A 7,876-nucleotide genomic window follows, 5' to 3' on the forward strand; every position below is an offset into this window, starting at 1 on the left:
GCTGGGGAACAGTTGAAAGTCTTGCTCTGAACACATCCATAAATCATCATGCCAGGTAGGGTATTTTCTCTTCCCCCAAGTATTTCCCAGGCTGGGAGTCTGCTTTGGCCACAGCTGCTTCTCTTCAACAGTCCATTAGAGCCCCGAGACTGGGTTTTGAGCAGGCTGTGTAGGAAGGATGTAATACTTCTCTCTGTTATGCAGCTGAAGAGTTAGGTCTGTAGCCTGACTGATGTGCCTTTTTTGAGGAGAGGACTCATATTAATTACCCTACATCTAAGGAAATCTAATTTCAGAGCACAAGGACACAGAGGGAAAAAGGAAGCCTGATTTTTCCAGTGTTCAAATGATCGTATCAGTGCAGAGATTTGTGTCACTGGGAGTGCCTCTGGGCCTTCTTGCCACGGGGGTTGTTAGCAGAGGGCAGGAAAATGACTGAGACCAATGGCTTCAGTGACAGACATCGGGGGAGTGCAGACGGTATCTTTGGCATTAGGCTGAGGGGGCTGGAAAAAACACTGCAAGGGCTGAAAGGATTACCCGCTGTCTCATTGCTTCTAGGGCTGTAGAGTGCTGACGATACAGAGCAACAGCACAAGTTTCACCACACTTGCAAAGTGACGTAGCTCTGGTGGTTCCATTTTCTTCAAAGTGTTTTGCACTTTCTGCAAAGCCACGTTTGGGGTATGCATGGTACAGGCATGCCCAGTTCAAAGGAGGTAGAGGTACTAGAGGAGGTGGGTTATATTTACATTGTAACCTCATTTCCTTAATTTGACGGGGCAGAGAGAGAACTCCCAGAAGCCGTGTATCTTGAGATTTACTTGAAGTCGGTTAGAAAGAGCAAATAAAAAAATAGGTATGCTTCTCCACATCACCACCCTGACCCTCATGACATATAGTCCTTCCTGTCTAGTTTTCCAGCTTGCCCCTTCTGTTCCTACTCCCTCAGCTCTGTAGCCTCAAGGACTCAGTTAACACCTGCTCCTTGCTGTCTGGTGCCCTCTGGTGCTGCAAATACCTGTCCAGGCTACATCCCATCACACCCTTATGCAGTTGTGGGATCCAGCCTGTACCCCAATGGGGGACTTGTGAACTGGTATCTGCTTTTTCCCCACTGCATCCTGGCTGTGGCAAGAGCCCACCAATATGCCATGGCACAGGTGAGACTGGCCTGGGAGGTAGGAAGAGCTAGTGCTAGCTGCTCTAGTCCTGTTTCAGTCCATAAAGGAGGAGAGTGGGAAACGGACAGGCTCTCACTGGTCCCCCCTCCAAGTATCTCTCCCTTGCTTTACTCCCTCCCCTTCTCTAGCTTTAGACCTCTAACTTCTGTCATCCGTACTCTTTTATTACTGTTATCTTCACACAGTTGCCTGGTCTCACTGCAGAAAGCCCTTCTTCCTCCTCCAAGATACAGCTCCTCTTCCCCTAAGATGCTATTCCTACCACACACAGAGTCTCTGTTCCTGCTCCAGAAACCTCATTGCAGGACCTATGGCTCAGGAACGCTTGGAGCTTACACATGCTCATCCATTGTTCAGAAAACAGGATTACAGTATCTTCACTGTCCTTCAGCTCCCCTCTAATTAATCCATGCTAATTGATTGATTGATGGTGGCTCTCTGGTGTAACAATCTCCCAAGTCCCAGAAGCAGGCACATGCCTATCATTCTCATATATCTGCCCAGAGCATACGGAATGTATTAACATCCAGAAATTAGTCAGAGCCTCTTCTAAATTAGTTTGTTCAAATTGTCAGGGCTCATTTCTCTGGACTAAAAGAAAACTGATGACAGAGGCAGATAGCAATGACAGGCTCACAGGTTGTTCTCTTGGTTTTGATGCAAGTAGATTTCACCCTCATGGGGAATGAGTGGATCACTCGGTGAGCACAAACTGCACACTGATGGTAGGTTGTTGCCTGCAAGCCTGCTTCCCCATGCCTGATGCCTGTGCCCTGTTCAGTTTAGCACTCCTTTCCTGAGATGGCCAAACCCTGTTGATGATGATGTTGTCGTAGTGCTGCACAAAGAGGCAGTAGGTGCCATAGGATAGCAGGGATTAGTTTAGAGGGGCTGAGACTGACCAGTCCCTGTTGGTCCCCAGTCCACTCTGTCTCTGCATGAAACCCTGAGTGACCGAGCCCTTCTCCTCTGCTCCAGCACTCAGCTCAGATTCTTCAGCCTAGTTACTGGGCTCTCTGAGTTGTAGGTAGATGACAGTGCTTCCATGCTGTCAGTGCAGCTGGGAGTAGCTGCAGTAAGGAAGGACCAGATTCACCTACTGTGTGGGCTAAAGTACAAGAAGTTTGTAATCTGATTAGCACCAGCAGTCCATTTGGCATGGACTTTTGTGGCAGATGCATGACCTGAGGACTGTCAGCCTGACAAATTTCAGTTCCCTGCCACAGGAAGAAAGCTACCACTTTTTTTTTTTTTTTTTTTGACAAATCTCTCTTGAAACAGCTGAACTGGTTAAACAGAAAGCAAGCTATCTGCCCCAAACTCAACCAAACCAAACCCCCAAGCCCAACAAACAGGCAATAAGCTGTAGGCAGGCAATAAAGTGATAAAGGGTTGGCAGAGCTGTAAGCAAACTGAAAATGGGACCTTATAAAGAGAAGTTGGGCAATCTTTTAAAAAGTGGTGCTACCAGTCCTGTCAATGAATACTTAGATATGGCCCTTGCAGATTGCAGGTCCCTTGATGCAATGCTCACTGGTGAGTCATTTGGAAGATCACTAATTGAAGGATAGAAAATGGCCTGCTGTGGCCTACAGCCATTATGAGCTGCACATTTTTTTAAGGGATGTTTGTTGCAATCCCCTCTATTTTCTGCAGATGGGGTGTGGCTCTCCCACTCCTGGCAAAGTGGCTGGTGCAGCCTTTGGTTGGGAAAATATGGTTGCTGTTGTATGACAAGCTAGGCTTCCCCTGGGGGGGAAGACACCTTCTTCTTCTCCAGCACAGCATCAGGGGTGTGACAATTCCCTAAAGCACAACAGAACCGCACAGAAATCTGGCAGCTTTATCCAGTTTGTAGTTATATGGATCTGGCTCATAAAAACATCTGAATCACGTTTCATACTACCTACCTAGCTACATAAACACAACCTGATCCTCTTCTTAGGATCTGAGCCTTATATTCTCAGACTATACCTCCTTTTCCTTTTAATATCAGAGGTCTTGTGACCCTCACTCCTTGCATCATTATTTGGGCTTGCATGAAAGCTGCTGTGTTGAAATTCCTCAGCCTGCAATCAGAAGCGGCACTGTTGCTCTTTGTTCACATTTAAACACAGGCACCCAAAGTTTCTTTGGCTGTGACGCATGAGGCAACTGATTCTTCATGCAGGATGGGAGGGACGCTGCGCTTAGCCCCATGGATGACAGAGCATGGATAGGCAGCAATCCTGCAGCTGTGCCTGTGGTAGGTGAGACAACCCCTACAACTCCTCGTCTATTTGCCTTTCCACCACTCTGCCTTCCCGGATCCACTTGCTTTGCCAGCTGAAGACTGCCTGGTCAGCTCTGCAGGAAGCCTGGGGTCATGGAGCGGGAGACAGACTGTGGCACTGCGCTGCAAGTATGGGAAACGTGGACTTAGTTCTGTGGAAGCTGCAAGGAGGGAGCAGTCCGGGAGTATTCGCACGGACACTGCGTCCAGTCTGGCAGGCAGAAGAAGAAATGCACCCTCCTTGTTTATAGGAAGCTGGAGTTGCATGCTAGGCCAAGCCAACTAAGTCTGGTGTCCTGCTTCAGACAACAATGAGCACTGGCTGCTAGAGGGGATGTAAGAAATGCTGTAGTAAACCAAAGATGAAATCAGTCACTGTGGACATTTCTCACTGTCCTACTGATATCTAGGTCACTAGTTAACCATGTCAACAACTAGTGACCAGCATGAGGTGGGAAGGATGAAGGCTTTACACTGAACTATTCTATTTGATGTCCTACATCATTCCTCTCCCTTGGTTGAAACAAAAATGAAGAAAGAATGATACCCTCCTCATCCTGTTCCTTCTGAAACATATGACAAACCCTGTATTGTTATCAAAGGTGCAGGATCAAACCTGTCATTATCTCACACAGCGTGCAATAAATATGACTAAGAGTTAACAGTGCGTCAAAAATTATCATCTCTAAGTTTTGTTGGCAAGCTTTATGTGAACTGAATCAGGTTGTCAGCTGCCTCCTTCAATGACAATGCAATAACTACTCTGTATAGTCATTTTCTGTCACTGTATACTACAGGTGAAAAATATAGGTGAACATTATTTTACACGCACAGATATGTAACTGATTATATTGCAAAAAGAACTGCAAGAACAAAGCATTTATTTTTCACTTTTAGGAATTTGAATGAGGAGATCTCATTACCCAGAATCAAGATGCATCTTGCTTGGTGAATACAATAACAAATGGGTTCTTCAAATCCCTAATTCACAAGCATTTTAGAAAGAGACAGTTTAACAGCACAAGATGTACTATTCCTAGAAATCTCCTGACTCAACTCCTGTCCTGTATCTGTCAGTGATTCAGTAGCATGGCAGTTATAACTGAGCACAAACATACTTCTGTTAGCAAACAGGAAGAAGCTGGGCAGAAGCACCAAGATGGAAATGGGCTATGTGGGTGCCAAGGTAGGTTGTCACACCTGGTCAGGGCTGTGAGATTCATGATATGGATAAGGTGATCAGGCTTGCAAAGGGAAAATCTGAGTTGCCTGTGACTGTCTGGTGATAAGAAAGGAGGATGCGCAAGGCGGATGATAATCTTGATGGGCACTTAACAAGGCAAAAAAGAGAGATAACAGTGCTTCACTTCTATTTCTTTAAGTAGTAATTAGCTTACCTTTTCCTTTAGGTGGAATACTTTGCATAAGAAAGCACTGGCTGCAGCACTTAGACATGGTGTGTAGATTTCTGTAGATTTACAGACATTGTGTGACATGGTTGGAGAGAGGATGGATTATCAGCACGTAGCCAGCAGCCTGGGGTGAGGTTCTTGAGATCTGTGTGCTTCCATGTGCATCTCCTTAACTCCACCCGATCTGCTGGAGATTTGGAAAAAAAACAAACCCAGAACTGTGCTCTATTTATGAAAGCGATAGTGACATCAGGACAAAAATACATGATCCATGTAGTTCCTGAAGCTAGAGATTACTCACAGGATATTGCTAGGGCATCAGATAAAGATTTTAACAAGTGGGTGTAAACATTTCATCACAGGTCTGTCTTTAGGAACCCAAGGAACTGCTCCTATTTTCAGAAGTGCGGAATCTCTGGCAACTTCATCTGCTCTCTTCTTTCTGCTCTTTTTTTGTGAATGGAATAGGGCACAGTCATTCAGGCTTTGTGGGAGTCATTCTACTTGCCTGAATTGGTTGTATGCATAACAAACTGGTAGGACGGGTCAGGTACTTTTCCTTTTATTTGAAGTTCTTTAAAATGATCAAATCTCTACAAATGCATAAGCCATAGAAATAGAAATAAATGGAAATGAAAATCTTCTGTTAAATGCCTCCTTCTTCCCTGCTTGAACCCTGGTTGGAGGTTCCTTCCTATCAGTTGGCTCCCTGCACCAACCAGTGTGTGGACACATCCCTCCTGCCTACCAGTGGCTCCTTGAGGAGAGAAGAATCTGCTCAGATTATCCGAAAGAGAGATTATGGTTTCACTGATTAAACTCCTTGGGGTAGTGATGTGTCCAACAAGGCTGATGACTGCAAGTGATGTTGGTTTCAAGCATAGTTCCAAGGGCAAAAAAAGGATCCTCCTTTCAAATTTGTTTAGTTTTCCCGGTTGAAATGTTTTTTGATGTCTTGCATGTCTGAATAGGTCTTGTTGGTAAGCTACCTTTGTCAATCATCTCAGTTACATTGGTCTTATTGCCCACTTCTGTTGACAGCCTTTTGGAGGGAGGAGAGGATGTCATGAATGCAGAAGTGCATCTTCATTAGGCCTCTTTCTTTTTCCCGGCACATGAATCTAAAATGGCCCCGCTGTCTTGTTGCTGTAACTTAATTGCATGGATCAGAATTTAATTGACATTAATTTTCTGTCCCTAAATGTTTGAAGTCCAGAGCTATTCCAGAGAATATTTTTATTCTGGGGTGCATCAAGCACAGCATTGCTAGCTGGTCTAGGGAAGTGATTGTCCCACTCTACACTGCGCTGGTGCAGCCTCACCTCAAGTACTGTGTGCAGTTTTGGGTGCTGCAGTACAAGAAGGACATAAAACTATTGGAGAGTGTCCAAAGGAAGGCAACAAAGGTGGTGAAGGGTCTAGAGGGGAAGACATATGAGGAGAGGCTGAAGTCCCTTGGTTTGTTCAGCCTAGAGAAGAGGAGACTGAGGGGAGACCTCATCACGGCCTACAGCTTCCTCACGAGGGGGAGCGAAGGGGCAGGCGCTGATCTCCTCCTTCTGGTGACCAGTGATAGAACCCGAGGGAACAGAATGAAGCTGCGATAGGGGAGGTTTAGGTTGGATATTAGGAAAAGGTTCTTCACTGAGAGGGTGGTCGGGCACTGGAACAGGCTCCCCAGGGAAGCGGTCACAGCACCGAGCTTGACTGAGTTCAAGAAGCGTCGGGACAACGCTCTCAGTCATATGCTCTGATTCGGCTGGTCCTGTGTGGGGCCAGGAGTTGGACTCGATGATCCTTATGGGTCCCTTCCAACTCAGGAGGTCCTATGATCCTATGATCCTATTTCATAACAGCCTCATTTTCCCCACTGGTTCATACTCTCCATGTCATGAATTTTTCCTGATCATCCCTATTACAACCATTTAGAGGTACATTCCTGAGCTATTCTTTGGGTAGTAAAATGGTTTCTGGCAGTCGGTGCTTGGAGACTGTTGGAATAAGACCATTTGTAGCACAGAAACATCAAGAAGATTGGGAGCCCATCAGGGACCTGATTGCAAGACAGTGTTGTCCTGATTCTTTCATTTTGTAATGTGGGGAGATCCAGCTGCTTGACAACCCCAAACACTCTTGGGCAGTATAACCAATTTCCTGGTGTGCTCAGGCTGATCAGTGTCCTGGACCAGACAAAAAGAAAAAGAAAAGCCAGGACATGGCTTTTCTCCCTGTCTGTGCTTTGTAGGGGTCTGGGCTTCAGGGAGCTCCTTTATTACTGGAAGAACTGACTTTATGTTCAGTAAGTTCAAAAGAGGACCTCAGCTTGCAGCCAGATGTGCTGATCTGTTGGGCACATCTGGGTGTACGTGGTATGACCACTGAGCAGAGGCTGTCGTCTATGGGCCTGTGTTTGGAAAAGAGTTGTAGGAGTGCAACCAACAAGCGGCTGTTGGGGACAGCCGTGTCCGTGCAGTGCTCTTGGGTGTACGTCCACTCCCGCTTAAGCAACTGAGCAAGCGCCCAGAAAGACAGACAGATGCTGCGTTGGGTACATCACTTCCTAAACATTGCCGTGTCTCTAATCTGCAGCTGCTGTGGGCTTTCCTTTCAGCATAAGGTCGCTTCGTCTGAATAAGCAACAACAGCATCTAAAGAAGCAATAGATTTTGAAGCGGAGACAACTGGAGCAATCATACTTTGATCTCTGGCAAAGCCCAGGGGCTTGATCATTATCCAGTGGAGGGAGCTGAGATAAATGAGTTTTCAGGAGTAGGGAACTCAAAGAGTTCAGGTTGGAGGTGCATTAGAGTGAAGGGTGAGGGGGTGCCCCCTCCTCCCAGGATAACAAGGTCAGTCATCAGCGAGCCACAGGTGCTCTTGGAGCCTGGCACTTTGCAGGGCTCACATGCATTTCCTAGGAACAGGCAGGAATGTTTCTTTCCATAGACCTCTGCCACCTTCTTGGAAGCTGATCAATCCCATTTTATTAAAAACCACCGTTTGACTTC

The 7,876-nt window shown here is 46.3% G+C and overlaps 1 long non-coding RNA gene across 2 annotated transcripts; it reads left to right on the top strand.

Annotated features, from left to right (window-relative positions):
- The first annotated feature begins 777 nt into the window (after nucleotides 1–777).
- LOC142600959 (uncharacterized) lies at nucleotides 778–4,118 on the top strand. 2 transcript variants are annotated; one of them, XR_012834464.1, is made up of 3 exons: nucleotides 778–859; nucleotides 3,302–3,433; nucleotides 3,537–4,118. It is a non-coding gene; the product is annotated as an uncharacterized LOC142600959 (long non-coding RNA). The 2 variants fall into 2 exon arrangements; XR_012834465.1 differs by having other exon boundaries at nucleotides 3,302–3,429; nucleotides 3,510–4,118.
- The last annotated feature ends 3,758 nt before the right edge of the window (nucleotides 4,119–7,876 follow it).

Source organism: Balearica regulorum, chromosome 3 (assembly GCF_011004875.1).
Source record: "Balearica regulorum gibbericeps isolate bBalReg1 chromosome 3, bBalReg1.pri, whole genome shotgun sequence".
Classification (NCBI taxonomy): Eukaryota; Metazoa; Chordata; class Aves; order Gruiformes; family Gruidae; genus Balearica; species Balearica regulorum.